Source organism: Mesocricetus auratus, unplaced genomic scaffold (genome assembly GCF_017639785.1).
Source record: "Mesocricetus auratus isolate SY011 unplaced genomic scaffold, BCM_Maur_2.0 Super-Scaffold_15014, whole genome shotgun sequence".
NCBI lineage: Eukaryota > Metazoa > Chordata > Mammalia > Rodentia > Cricetidae > Mesocricetus > Mesocricetus auratus.
In genome coordinates this window covers 2,917,625-2,932,873 of record NW_024429186.1, presented here as the reverse complement: position 1 = coordinate 2,932,873, position 15,249 = coordinate 2,917,625, and the positions used below count along the sequence as shown (strand labels likewise).

Below are 15,249 nucleotides of genomic sequence, written 5' to 3'. Positions count from 1 at the left end.
AGAGGGAGAGTCAGGAGGGAAGCCCTTGGACTGGGTGGAGTTTAGGCTAGGGGAGGAGGCTACAAGGGCCAAAAATGCTAGCAGAATTTGAAATGGTACCTGGTACTTATGATACTGAGGGAGCCTGGAGGCTGGCATGGACTTTGATATGCTAATAGGCACCACAGATAGTCAAATTTCCCTATGGCCAGAGGTAGATAGGAACTAGCTTCACAAGTTCCTGAGGAATGCAGGCTTTTATCTAATGGCCAGAAATCCTCCTATGGCCCAGGTTGAGTTCCTTTCTGTATGTTTGGACTGGCTTTTGGAGTTTGGGGAATTGGGAATCTCATTAGGAACTAACAGGACATGAACACAGCTTTCTTGAGTGCTTGTCTCCTCACGGGTGGGTAGGATGCTGGATCACAGAGGCGTTGGGGGAATATCCTCACGGGTTTGGATTGTGATTGCAATCCCTACCTCCAGAGGGGATTGCAAACCCATTCTGCATCCCTGAGTGACCTGGGGAACCTTTAGAGAAGTCAAACATCACGCCACACAACTCAGAACCCAGGACCCGTTGTTCAAAGTCCCAGGTCACCTCCGTGGTGCTAGGGGCGGAAGGCCATCGTGATGGAACAGGGAGACAAGCCGGTGTGGTCTTCTGGCTCCAGTGCAGGCCTCCTGGTCCCCCAGGCAGCCAGCGAGAGCAAGGGCTGCTGGGAGCAACCTGGTAGGGGTTTCTGTTTCAGTCCCTTCACCGGATTCCCACCTGCTCTCCTCATCAGGTTGCTCAGTCACTGGATGGTTTTCGGATCGGGTGGGGTGGTGGGGTCGGGGAGTAGGCAGGAAATCAATTTGGAAGCCAGAGGCTGGGGTACAGTGTAGGGTCACGGGGAAAAGGGGGAATGAGCTATGTCACAGCTGGGCTGCTCAGCCCCTGTTAAACAGAGTTACCGCAGGAACAGCCCCCATTAATTCCACTATGTGCCTTGAACCCAGTGGAGATTCCCTTCTCTCTCCTCTCACGTGGGAGGCTAATAACGTTTTCCTCCCAACAGCTTGCTCCATTCAATTAGTATGATGGATCTGGGATGGATGGAGGTGTGCGGGGAAGCTGGGAAGGGCCTTTCCCTTTCCACACACCTCTGCCGTTCAGTGGGAGCCGGAAGAGCAGGCTGCAACACTGAGGCGGGTTTGGCAAGAGGGCAGCACGAGGCAAACAATTATGGTGGATTTAGGGCCTGGGTGTGGGCTTCGCGGCCGTAAAACCGGGGGCTGCCTCTGGCTGGCTGTCTCTCTGCAGGCAGCTAGCAGCTTCTTAATGGGAATTCCCAGCGGGCGGTTTTGATGTATTACTCACAGCTGAGCCCAGAGAGCGCTAACTTCTTTTGCAATTCTCTTTCTCACAGATGCAATTACTGGAGTGAAATTTGGTCGGGGGGCTGTACAGAGATTCTATTTTAAGGTTACTCTCTCTCTCTCTCTCTCTCTCTCTCTCTCTCTCTCTCTCTCTCTCTCTCTCTCTCTCTCTCTCTCTCTCTGTCTCTCTCTGTCTCTCTGTCTCCTGTCTCCCTCTCTCTTGGTAATCGAGGAGTGGATAGTGATTGTTAAACACCCCGGCTGTGGAACCCTCCAGCCCAAAGGTGAACGCTCGCTCCCCCCTGGCCCCTCGGCCTGAAGCACAAGGTTTGGTGTGACAGTCCTTACCCAGGTGCTGTCAGCTCACTGCAGGGCTGGGAGTGGACCTGGTTGGTCACAAGTGACTGCTTGAGGATCCTTCAGGCTGCTTAAGGGCCGGCTCAGTAGGTAGAATGTGAGACTCTTGATCTCAGCGTCATGGGTTCGAGCCTCATGTTGGGTGCCAATTGAAGGCAGGAGTTCACCAGACCCAAGATAAATGGTAAATAGGTGTTTTATTGGGGGAACAACTTACATAGATGAGCGTAAAGAACCGCGGCGTTCCCGCTCCAGAAGATGCAGTAAGTCTCTGCCCTTTGGATGCTCTTTGCCACTCAAGAGAGCTCATACCCGCCCCTCCTCTGCCTTCAAGGGGGTCACATCCACACCTGAAACCACGCCTAAAGGGTGTGGCCACCACTACAAGTTCACTGGCAAGGTGAGATATCGCTACAGCTGCTTAAGATGATTTTTTTTTTGTCTGATTCTCCATCACTGGACGGAACTTGGTCTTCTGGGTCCCCCAGGCTTTGCTGCATCACCTCTGTGTGTCCCAGCTGAGGAGTCCCTGGGAGAGCCTAGCCTTAGTATGTAGGGGAAGCCCAAGATGAAAAGTGTCCAGGTGTTCTGAATGCCACAGCTGTTTGCTGCCCCCCTGACTTCAGATGGCCGAGGTTCAGACAATGCCTTCTGGGCTGACAATATGTCTCAAACCTCCCGGTTGACCAGATGTCTCAACACAGGAAAACAGGATAAAAGGTGAGATTCAGTTACCACGGCAACCTGTGTGGTTTCCGGGGAAGCTCTGAGCCCCGCCAGGCTCTAGCAAGTATAGCAGGAATGGTCCAGGGACAAGTCTAATCTACCTGTGAGTTGCCGATCCAGGGTGGGTATCCATGACTTCCCAGCTCAGTGGATGGGTCCTCTTATTAGATCCAGTGCTAGGATGTATATGCCAAGTGAACGGTGCAGTTAATTCAGACTTACTCTAGAGTGTTCTGTTTGCTTAAAGACGAGGTTACTTATTTGTTTACTTATCCTGTGTTTGGATGTGTATGCAAAACGCACTGTGCAGTTATTTCAAACATATTCTGGAAGCAAAACTGAATTATGTTTCTTCTTCTTGTACTACCCCTGTCCCCAACAAAGGATTGCTTTAGATTCTGAACATAACTCTGGGTTCATATTAGACTTCCTTGATGTAGACTTTTCTCATAGATCTCCAATGGGACAAAACGAGGTTCTACCCCTAAGTAAACAGAATCAGGTGAGGGAGGTAACATTGTCTCCGTGTCAGCATGCGCAGGACCTTAGTGTGCGACCCCACCCCACTTTTATATTACTGTAAGATGGGTCTGTTGTGCCTAGTCAGAGGGGAGGAGCCCGAGAGCATCCTAGGACTTCCTCAGTGAGTCTGACCAAGCCTTGTGACCTAAGCAGTCAGGGTCCCCTGAAATCAAGGAGGTACGGGGGGGGGGGGGAGCCTGACCTTTAAAGAGAGTTCACACCTGAGGTGGGCAGCATAGGCCTCCCAATGTGATGCTCCTCCCGGACATGGTGGTGGGTTGGCCGGCATCTGAGGTCCCCGTTTTCCTGTAAAGGCTCTTAGGGGGACGAGATACGGTTGGCCCCATTGTCCTACCTGGTGGCCTGTCGGGAAGGAAGCTTGCAGTGTGCTTTCTCAGCGTGGCAGGTGACATTGTCAGGCTGGCTGATGCAGTGACCAGTGATGAGCAGTGAGGGCAGGGACAGCTGGGAAGGCCTGGAAACTTGGCACCTTTGTCCTATCCCATGCAGGCTGGAGAAGTGTCTGCGCTGTAATTTGGGGGCTATGAAGTGTCCCCAACTGAGGTAGGGAGTATTCCCAGATTTGTGATCATTTAAAGGAACACTCCACAGGTACCGGCGTGGCGCAAGAAATGATCTGTATTTTTGTTTCTTAAATAATGAGTTTACCCTGACTCGATGGAAGGAAGTTTATTGGTATGCCACACACCAATCAGCAGATCAGCACTGGCGTCTAGACCCTAGGACAGAGGTTATTGTGGGTGACACATGATGAAGGTGACTCCTAAGATCAGGCCAATGAATTCAAAAACAGAAAAAAAAGTGACGCTTTTTAACTTGGCCCCAACAAAAGAACATCAGTATGTTCATCTGGGAAATGCACACCGTTTAATGACTAAAACATCCTCTCAGGGTTGGGGACGTGGCTCAGTTGGATTGGAAGAGTTCTTGTCTAGCACACACAGAGCCCAGGGTCAATACTCCGCACTGGGTAAAACTGCTCTGGTGCCTGTAATCCCAGCACTCTGGAGGTGAAAGTAGGGGATTGGACGTTATAGGCCATTCCATGTTACTGGGAAAGTCTGTAGGTAGCCTAGCTATGTGAGACCATTCAAGCTACAGAGATGACAATGCTCACAGTTTGTCCCATGTGGGCTAAAAGCATTGAAGGTACATGACCTTAGGGCTCCTGGGAACAGCGGAGCTGTTTGGGCTTAGAAGGACTGGGACCTGCTCCCCCAAACTTTGGAAAGCACAAAGTCATCTTTGGGAGGGTACCAGTTTCCTTCCTTCCTTCCTTCCTTCCTTTCTTTCTTCCTTCCCTTCCTTCCTTCTTTCTTTCCTTCTTTCCTTCCTTCCTTGTCCTTTTTTTTTTAAACCAGACTTATTTTAGACAGGCGATGTCAACATTTTTTTTTTAAACTCCATTCTTCTACCCTTAAAGTACTTACTGGAACCGTCATTGTCTGCCTGAGTCTGTATGCTCTGTGAGGGCTGCTCTTTTCCCATGGAGCTTCAGTGGGCTTGAACATCAGCCAGCCCAGCACCTCTTCTTAGAGACCCCATGGCTCAGCCCTCCCTGGCTCTCTGTTCCTTATATCTTCATTTGCTCAGCCTAAGGCGGCAGCAGCTTTCCATTGCTGCAGTATAGTCTTCTTTATACTATGGAAAACTGTGAAGGCTTCAGAAAAGCTCGCCTGGCTCTCCTCTCTCTCTCTACCTCCCCTCTCCTCCCCATTCCCATTCTTCTCTCTCCAGCAAGGTTCTGACTCCCTCCTCAGATCGATGCTTTTATGGACTCAGTACAATTCGTTGGTCCTTGGTAATTCATTGTCCTAAGGCGGGCTCACCCGTTTATATCTAGCTCATGCCTCTTCTATAGTCTGGGAATCCTGAGTCCAACAGGTGGCACTTCCAACTGCAGGTGGATCCACGGGGGAGTGGGGGGGTTGGGGGAGTGGGGTTTCACTTTCCATAAATCTCCTTTTTGACACCATACAAGTTAGCATCTTGGTGATCCTGTCACAGCTGTGCCTTTGTCTGTCACTATCTGCAGCAGTGACTCAGACCTAGCATTGTCTGTGTGGCTTGTGCCCTGACCTAGAGAGCAATACTCTTGCAAGCTGGCCTCCCTGCCCGGAGTCAGGTTCCTGCTGCCCTTAGGCTCAGGCTTCCCTGTGCCACCTTTTAACTGCTTTTTCTGAGACTTACACCTTCTCAAAATTTCCAGGGCAGTGGGTGAGTCAGATACGTCCTAGAAGGCAAGAAGCAATTTCACTCCATCGGCACAGAGATACACAAGCCCTGCTCAGTGGAGAAGCTAGAGGTGTACTGAAGACCTTGCTCTGGGGCTCTCCAGGGCCTCTCACCTCTAGAGCTTTGGGGATTTCAAGGGGGCAGTGTGGACCTTTGTAGTTGACCTAGCCACTGCTGTCTGGTGGGAGCTGCTGAGAATACCTGTCAGGAAGAGGGGCGAGCCTGGCTCAGGACATACCATGCACCATCTGGAGGTCGCCTGCAGGGATATTAACTCAGAAGTATATGGGTGGTGGGAGCCCCAGCTTTTGAGCTAAAGAAGATAGCCTGGGCCAGACCCCCAAGTGCCCAAAGTAGGCTGGGGTAATGAAATTTCCCCCCAGAACAGGGATGGCTGATTTCTCTCCCCCCCCCACAGGTACCAGGCTTTCTTTTGGACCACCAGCCAGCTCCCAAATCACGACACAAAGGCTTACTAGTTTTGAATGCTTGGCCTTAGCTTGATTCTATTTAATCTGTTTCTCTTTATCTACATTTTGCCTCTGGACCTTTTCTTTCTGTATAGCTTATTCTCCTGCTGTCTTCATGTCTGGTTGGTGGCTGTCTGACTTCTGGCCCCTGGCATGTCTCTCTCTTTCTCCCCTTTTCTCTTCTTCTCCTGAGGCTGGCTAGACTTCTCTTACTTTTCTCTCTGCTCACCAGCCCCGCCTATCCCTCTCCTGTCTACCTATTGGTTGTTTAGCTCTTTATTAGACCAATCAAGTCCTTAGGCAGGCAAAGTGAAATAAATGTAACACATCTTTACATCATTAACAAAGGCAGCAGAAACAAATGTAGCACATCTCTGCCTAGTTAAAAATAACATTCTACAACATATGGGGACTTTGCTTGCTTGTCTGTTATATGGGAGCCATGAAAATGAAGTTCCAGAGGCCCAAAAAGAGGGGTTGAGATTGGGTGTGGCTACTGGTTTGGGGTAATGGTCTTTCTAGGACTTTTTACTAAGTAAAAAAGAAGTGGTTTCCACAAGGGTGGCACGTGATGGCAATTTGTTTCTTTAAAAATAATGTTTACAGGAACAGTGTTGCAAGTGGTGTTCTCAGATAGAAAGACAAACACAAAGTTACTCCTCAAGCCCAGAGTTCCCGGGAGGGGTACTTCCCATCTGCACTACCCATAGTGTTTTGCTTTGTTTTGTTTTGTTTTGTTTTTGCAGAGGTACTTCCCATTCACTATTTGACCTTTGCGACCCGACTGGCTCTCCTTTTCTTTTCCCAAGGCTGAATTGTTGCTGTAGACAAACTACAGAGGCCATCATGGGTTTAAAGCGGATTGCAGAGGGACCCCATCATTGCAGTTTCTCTTTCTTGATCATTTAGAATCTTCCTGTACTCAATGAATGACTCATTTCATTAATTTTGATTTTGTGACACCCAATAACGGATATCAACCACCAGAAATTCACATGTAGCGTTTAATTTTGGTGAGGGTGCCCTGGCGTCAACACCCTCTGAATCTGTGGTTCCCTTGTCCTTGTCTTCAAAATTGACTGAGGATCCCACTCCAGAGTCAGCCTTGCTAATCTGCCCTTTATGATCTGCCGTTTTCTCTTGGTTCATTGAGATTAGGATATGCACCACGGTGCTCTCAGTATTTCATTTATTATTTTGTCGGCATGCCATACTAAGTAACCTTGGATGGGGCTTGCATCCAGTCCCACAGACACGCAGGACTGTGCCTTTATCTCTATGCCTGGCATGAAGGTTTTTCTTTCCAGCCCCGGAAGGCCACCAGATGTCAGTATAGCTGAGCAAACAAATTCCCTGACACAAGGTGGACCCAGGCTCACTGGATCCAGGCTCAGCTTGCTTCTTATAGGGAGGGTGGTGGCTCCATCACTAGGCCCAGGCACGGCTTCCTTCTGGTCTTAATCTCTGGCCCAAGACCTTGAGGGCCAACCTGGTCTTTGCCCACCTTGGGCAAAGTTTCCTATCCTCGAGGCCATTTGCTTATAGTCTGAAGACCCCCAGCCTTGTAATTGTCCTGGCCAGAGGCCAAGCATTCTCTGTAGCAAGGCACTGTGCAAACCAGACACTGTCCTATATGAGTGATATTTACCCCCACCTCACAGCTGAGGGCAGCCAAGTCACGTGACTCAAGCCTCTGGTCTCAGGCTCCCATTTGACGACCATCTAAACAAACACAACACAACAACAACAACAACAAACCAAGACATGGTATAATTCTAGAACCAAAGCCCCACACCAGGCTCCTCCCTCTGAATCTATTCTGCAACTGTCTGGCTGCTTTATGAGCAGTGGGTGGAAAAAGGTGATTGAAAAGGCCAGTGAACAGAGCGGGGTGCAGAACTTGGAGAGTTATCCTAGCTATGTGTGAATAAGTAGCCACTCGGTGTAGGTGTCCTATCTGTGGACCCGAAACGGAAGCCACACCCCTTTGGGTGTGGCTTCAGGCGGGCATGGGCTGGTGGCAGGGTGTGCTGCGGCTCCCGGAGGAACTCTTTGTCGAAGGAGGTGAGGGAGCACGTGGGCACGGACCATCTGGGGAACAAATACTACTACATCGCCAAGTACAAGAACTGGAGAGGACAGGCTATTCGAGAGGAAAGAATTGTAGAAGCAGCAAACAGAGAAGAGCTAGACTGCGAAGCAGGAGACATCCCAAACAGAGTGGGAAGCGTGGATTGGAAGGACAAGAAAAACTCCGCCTACTATGGGGGAAATACTAAAGTATGAAAAACACACAGAGGAAGCTAAAATAAAAAGCAAAGGTTTTTATGAAAAAGATAAACTCAATAAAGAAACCAGCAAGGAACTCTTGCTGGCACCTGCTGCAACTCATTTTAAAGGGCAGCTGTTTCAGGTCCACAGACAACTCGGGGTTGTGGATGGGAGGAAGGGACCCTGAGACGCGGCTGCTCGGAACCAGTGTCCACCTGGCTTGAGGAAGAGCTGCCAGGGACCAGCTGCAAGAGTTTTCCCCTTGGGAAGCCAGAGGACACTAGACAGGATCGGCCTTCTATGCTCACAAGGACAAACCAATGTTCAGTTCCACTGAAGTCCCCCCAACCCCTGCCCCGAGGCAGCTAGTGAGTTTATTGGGCTTGCTTGCTTACAGAGTGTGGGTATTCAACAGCACCCTAGTGTGTTCCTGGGGTAGCTTGCCCATCTCTGCACGAAGCACACTGCTTCATGAGTCTCAGCTTCAGGGGTCCCTTGAGACTCCTCTCGTTTCTGTCCTTGGTGTATGGCATGCTGCTTTACTGTTGGAAAGGTGGTCCCAAGTCTTCCGAGTCCCCTGTGCACCTGCACACGCCTGCACACACACGCACACGCATGCACACACCTGCACACGCAGCAGGGAGATCTTTAAATCGGGTGGCAAAGGTTTGTGGGAATAGACAACTTATTGACCCTCGAGGTGTGTGTTTGCTGTCACTCGCCAATCAAGAGCAGTGACTGGATACTTGTAGCCGCATGTTATGTCCCTGTCACACACAGGGACAGGAATTCTCTAGAGATGAGTCACAGAGCAGCCATGTCCAATGGCTTCCGTCCCCCAAGCAGGTCAGGTCTGGACCAAGCTGTGGTTCTTAAACTTTCCTTTAGCCCATGCATCCCTCTTGCCACCTGGGCCATTGCAGAGGGGTCTGCATTACTGAGGTTAAGTCAATTAGGGCGAATTAGGAATCTTAGGGATATAAGACCTGGTAACTTGGGATGTGGAACTTGGTGTCTCAGGTGAATGGACACAGGAAGCGGGAGGGGAGGTGATGTAGCCCCCTAGTGTTTCACCTTGAGAGAGGTGATCACAGTGAACTTGCTGTCCCTCAAAGAGTTCCCCCAGCGTCTGCTCTGGTTCTTGGCTAACAAGTGCCAAGTGTTTCTACCCAAGTGTCCCAGCAGGGGGCACCAGCACCATGAATAAGAGGCCTTGTGGGATGAAAACACAGACCCAAGCTAGCATTCAGCACAAATGCATCAGTGATAGCCCTGCTTCGTGAAGCCCTGGCCTGACTGATGCCGGCTGGCTCCACGGCCCAGAGGCAGCAGGGAAACAAAAAGACACCATGTTTCACCCCACAGTGGTCCCCCTACCAGCCAACCAAACCAGCGTGAGGAGAATGGAAGTTAGAGGAGGATCCTTAGTCACAAAGACAGTGCACGGTGCCGTCTCAGAAGCCGGTGCACTCAGAGCTGCTCGGCTAATGTACCCATGGTGGGAGCACGGTGCTGTCCGTGAGGGTCTCCAGATCTGCCACTGTCTTGACCCTGGAGGAACTTGATGACACCGTGCTGGCTCACTGGCATGGCTGGATGCCATGTTGTCCACCATGCTTCATGAATGTGGATACCGCAGAGGCTGGCCCATCGTGGGCGCCACATATTACCACCTAGTTGGCAGGAAGATACGCCAAAACCACAAGTGTGTGTGTGTGTGTGTGTGTGTGTATGCCTGCTTAACAGTCGGGAGCCGTGCTCCTGTGGACTGCGGTGCACAGGAGATGGGGTTATGTTCTAACTTGGGGATGCCCTAGGAAACCAAAAACTTCTTGGCTGGGCTCCCCCAGTCATACTAGGTGAGATTTGTCTGTATAATTGGGGTCAGAAGTGAGACTGTGGCATCTGCTGTGCACATATATGATGGCATGTGGACACAAGTGTGTATACGTGAGTATGTGCGCACGCAAGTGTGTTCGTGTGTGCATGTCTGTGTGTGCATGAGTGTGCATGCGTGTGTGTGTGTGCATGAGTGTCTGTGAATAGATAAGAGGATGACTTTCAGGAGTTAGTTTTCTCCCCCCACCATGGGTTTCTGGGGATTGAACTCAGGCTGCCAGGTTTGTGTAGCAAGTGCTTTTATCCACTGAGCCATCTCTCTGGCCCCTGCTGTGTTTTATTGTGTTTTCTTTTGGCTTATGTATACCTGTCTTCACATGCTACATGTGCAATGAACAAGAACAGTACAAGAGGAATTTGGAACGACTCCAGGCTTCTGATCCCTTAGACCCTCCCCCAGGTCCTGCATTGCCCCATGGCCCTACAATAGACCACTGCATAGCAAGCCCAAGATATGTCAAAGCCTCCCTTCCCCACCAAAGGCCCTGGAAGAGGTTGTCTGAATATTTTTAAATGAGTTCACTTATTGGACCAAAATCATCACAGAGAAGATAACAACTTTGACCTTGGTGAGCCAACCCCCCCCCCCAGGCTTGAGCGAGGTTCCCCCAGGCTTCTCGTGGGCACCAGCGAAGCCAGTGGGGAGGAGGGTGTAGCGCACGTCTTCAGTGCCTGGTTCTGGGAAGAGAATAATCCGTATGATCTCAGAGCCCTCTGGGTTAATGAAAAGATCTGCACTGCGATGCGCTGGGTTATCTACGACAATGCCATGATGGCCAAACTAGCCGCTGAGCTCCTTCATCCGCTTCCCAAAGGACATCTCAAGGTGAAAGTCATCTGCAAGCTGGCCACTGGTATCTGGGTGATTCAAGATGGCTTTATTCTGCCCCTCGAGGGACAGGCAACCCTTGAAACACCGAGCCAAACCACCCCAGGCACTCTAAATAGGAGGCAGAGTGACTCCGCTACCATAACACCTACTCAGTGAGTGTGGCTGTTCCGTCTACCCTCAGTCTGACCCTCCCTGGGTGTGATGTGTGACGGAGACCTTGCCGAGCGGCCTGATGCCGACTGGGGAAGGTTAGTCGTCATTACTGCAGTTAGACTCACTCAGGAGACAGAACTTCCTGGGCGTTTCCAGAGAGGAGTTAACCTCGGAATATATGCAAAGCAGATGCGGTGAAGAAAGCAGGGTCATGGCTGCCTCACTCGGAGGAAGGCTTTTGTTGTACACAAAGGAGAGAGGGAAAATATCTAGAGATGTCTGGAAGGGTCCAGAGCAGAGAGAAAAAGAAACAGACTGGACGTGGCCAGGACTGGGTCAGTGGGGGAGTAGCAGAGATACTAAGGTAGCCGAGAATAGAAAGAGAGAGTAGCAGAGAGCAGAGGGTTAAAAGGAGGGTGAGCAGCTCAGGGGAGGAAAGCCATTAACTGGATCAGGCCCAGGATGCTATCGCGGACTTTGAGACGTATAACGGGTACCTGTGAGTAGGGGCTGCAGGAGTGATGGGGGGAGTCCTTCTGTGTATACGTTTCTCTTACCGGTTGATGAATAAAGAAAGCACTGTTTGACCAATAGAGGCAGGAAGATAGGTGGGGCCAGGAGGCGAGGAGGATTCTGGGAAAGGTAGGCAGAGAGAGTCCCCCAAGGAAGCATCATGCAGAGACTGGGAGGGTAGGACGCTCCAGGCGTTCTCTGGTAAGATAAGGCCACATAGAAATGCGTGGATTAGTGGTCATGGGTTAATAACTAAGACAGAGCTAGCCAGTGAGAAGCCCTAGCCATCGGCCAACAGTTTTATAACTAATATAGCATCTGTGTGTTTATTTGGGGCTGAAGCGGCAATGGTATATGTCAACAGAGAGCCCAGGACTTGGCGAGGCAGCACCTTGGTCTAAGTGGTTTAGGCTCTCCAGCCAATGAATGGCATGCTTCATTATTAACGAGAGACAGTGGGACAAGACTCTTCCTTGTCTACGACAGGAGGTTTGCAGTGGACGCCCACTTTAACATCCCCTTATGATTTGGGGGCCACATTCATGAAAAAATGCAGGGCTCCCACACAGTTCCTGGCCTATCTCTTGGCAACCGACCCCCTAACTGATTTTGGAGTCATAGAAGCCATCATGGTGTTTAAAATACAAACTGTCTCAGTTAAGGTTTCTGTTGCTGAGATAAAATACTATGACCAAAGAAACTTATGGAGAAAAGGGTTTACTTGGCTTATATTTCCATGTTGCTATTTATTATTGAAATAAGTCAGGATAGAAACTCAAACCGAGCAGACACCTGGAGGCAGGAGCTGAGGCAGAGGTCATGGAGGGGCGCTGTTTACTGGCTTGCTCCTCATGGCTTGCTTGGCCTGCTTTCTTATAGAATGCAAGACCACCAGCCTAGGGATGGCACTGCCCATTAAAGGCTGCCCCCTCTCACATCAATCACTAATTTTAAAAGATGTCCTACAAGCTTTTTTTTTTGTACAGCCTGATCTTATGGAAACATTTTCTTTTCTTTTTTACTTTTTAAAATTTAATTTAGAAACAATCTTATTTTACATATCAATCCTAGTTCCCTCTCCCTCCCATTCTTCCATGCCCCCCACCAACCCTCATGCCATCCCTCTTCTGCTCTACAGAAAGGGTGAGGCCTTCTATGGGGGATCATCAAAGTCAGTCATATCATTTGGGCAGGGCCTAGGCCCTCCCCCATGTGTCTAGGCTGAGAGAGTATCCCCTCAATGGGGAGTGGGCTCCCAAAGTCCATTCCTACACTAGGGATAAACACTGATCCACTACCAGAGGCCCCATCGACTGCCCAGGCCTCCTAACTGTCACCCATGTGCAGGGGGCCCGGCTCTATCTTAGGAAGCATTTTCTTAATTGAGGTTCCCTCCTCTCAGATGACTTCTGCCTGTGTCAAGTTGACATAAAACTATCCAGCATACAAACCAAGGGCTGGAGTAACAAGTCAGTGGGAAAAGTGCCTAGTGTATGAAGACCTAAGCTTGGACCCCAGCACCCATATAAAAGCTGGGCATGGGGACCCAACATTTGTAACTCCAGTGCTTAGGGGCGGATATGGGTGAATCCAGGGACTCAGTGGCTAGCCTGCCTAACCAAATCAATCAGTTCCTGGTTCAATGAAAGACCCTGTCTCAAAAAAGTATGGTGGGGAATGTTGCTGGTGTTTTTCTTGTCCTGCCAGGCCCTGCTACCCTTCAACCCCAAATAAACACATGGATGCTGTATTAATTATAAAACTGTTGGCCAATGACTAGGGCTTCTTACTGGCCAGCTCTCTTTTAATTATCAACCCATTTTTATTAATCTAGGTATTTCCACGTGGTCTTCTTCTACTGGAGAAGGGTCTGGACCTGTAACTCCTTCCTCTACTATATGGTGTCTTCTTGCATTCCCTCTCTGCCTACCTTTCCCAGAATTCTCCCATCTCCTAGTCCGACCTATCTTCCTGCCTCTATTGGCCAAACAGTGTTTTATTCATCAACCAATAAGAGAAACATATTTACAGAAGGACATCCCCCATTAGGGGAATGTTAGACCTCTGGCCTCCAAATGAACACACATGGGTATGTTCACCCCACACATCATACACACACACACACACACACACACACACACACACACACACACACCACTGCAAAACAATGTCTGGCATCTTGAAGAGATCAAGCTTGTAGTATTGCTAAATTCATTTGGGTTTTGAAGCTGCTGGCAAAAGGCTCATAGAACACTTTATGATGGGCCAGGAGTGATGCAGATGTCCTTCTGTGTATATGTTTCTCTCATTGGTTGATGAATAAAAACACTGGGGCCAACAGAGGGAGGGAGATAGGCGGGACTGTGAGATGAGGAGAATCCTGGGAATCGTAGGCAGAGGCAGTCTCCACGTAGGATGCCAAGAGAGTAACAGGATCGAACCCTTCTCTGGTAAGATAAGACCACGTGGAAATACTTAGATTTATAGAAATGGGTTAATAATTAAGACAGAGCTAGCCAGTAAGAAGCACTAGCCAGCAGCCAACAGTTTTTATAAATAATATAAGTCTTGGTGTGTTTATTTGGGGCTCAAGGGGGCCAGCAGGGACAAAGAACCTATCATTACATAGGAGGATCAAAGAGTTCACGATATCTGAAAGAGAAGAACGCTCACCGGTGGAACTCAGGGTGCCTTCTCGTCTCTGTACTCGTTCTGACCTCAGTCAGCTTCCACATGCCCGCCTTTGTAAGCACGTTGGCTAATGCACTGGTCGGTCTCACTGAGACGCTTCAGGATTTCACACCCCCATGGGGGCTGTGCGAGTGGCAACCAACCAATTGCATCCAAAAGCCAAAGGACAGCTCTGCCAAAGCTTGAGAGCCTCAGGGTACTGAGTATGTAAGCCCCAGGCAACGTGACTCTGGTGAGCTGTGCTCGAAGCTGCCACTCGGGCGGGCTATTTCTCTCTCACGTTGGCTCGGCCGGTGGCATTATGAGGATGGACAAGAAGGGACACCTGCCTTAGGAACACCGTGTGCCCCCCTCAGCCCGAATACTGACGGGCAAAGTCAACTGCACCATGCTGCAGTGACCCAGTGACTTGTGACACTGGCTGAGAGACCCGAACGGTGGAGAGGTTACGAGAAAAGCACGAGCAAAGGGGCCGGGTGTGGTGGGAGCTCTCTTCCCCAGCGTGGATGGATGTGACGGATCCAGAGTCTAGTGGGAGGGTTCCCTGCTGCCTCCTGATGTCAAAGAAGAGCCTGTGTCTCTGCAAGGAGCCCCTGGAAGGAACAACACGTGTGAATCCTGTGGCCCTGAACTTAGTAGGACCTCAGAGGTCCTGTCTCAACCGTAGCCAGCCCCACCCACTTCCCAGCCCCCTCCCGTGCCCTCTGAGGTGACCCCTTGGCTTCATTCTCTCCTGGGGTCACCTAGTCACTCACTTTTCCGCCACCGTCTGAGTTGCCATGAGACATCTGGAATGGCATTCTCTCCTCCTGACCCTGCCTCGTGGTGCACTGGGGTCACAGCAGGGAGAGGGTCCAGGCGGCCACCGCGTTGCCCTCTTTGCGAGCCCGTCCTCCGCCTTGGGCAGCCTTAGTCCAGAGCCGTACTCCCCTGCTGGGCATGGCCGGCTGGGTACCTCAGTGCGTTCTCTGAGTTACAGGAATGGGGATCTTTGGGAGGAGTCAATTTGATGGTCTTGTCCAAGGCCAGGGTTAGTTGCATCAGAAGACATGGGCATAGTGTATGGCTTTTTGGGGGAGGGCTTAATTTTATCTACCAGAGATTGAGCGTCCCCCATGGAAAATACTAGTGTGTAGTAGTCGTGCATCTAAACCAGGGCTCATCTCCATGGGACTTGCATTCCAAGGGCCATTTGGACTTACCTATCTCAGATGTTCT

General features: G+C 50.3%; 1 protein-coding gene and 1 long non-coding RNA gene across 2 annotated transcripts in view; both read left to right on the top strand.

Annotated features, from left to right (window-relative positions):
- Positions 1 to 15,249, top strand: part of Ptprn2 (protein tyrosine phosphatase receptor type N2) — a 653,364-nt gene that overhangs the window by 123,963 nt on the left and 514,152 nt on the right.
- LOC110343608 lies at positions 1,733 to 7,312 on the top strand. The gene is made up of 3 exons (XR_002385902.2): positions 1,733 to 2,098; positions 2,187 to 2,418; positions 6,419 to 7,312. It is a non-coding gene; the product is annotated as an uncharacterized LOC110343608 (long non-coding RNA).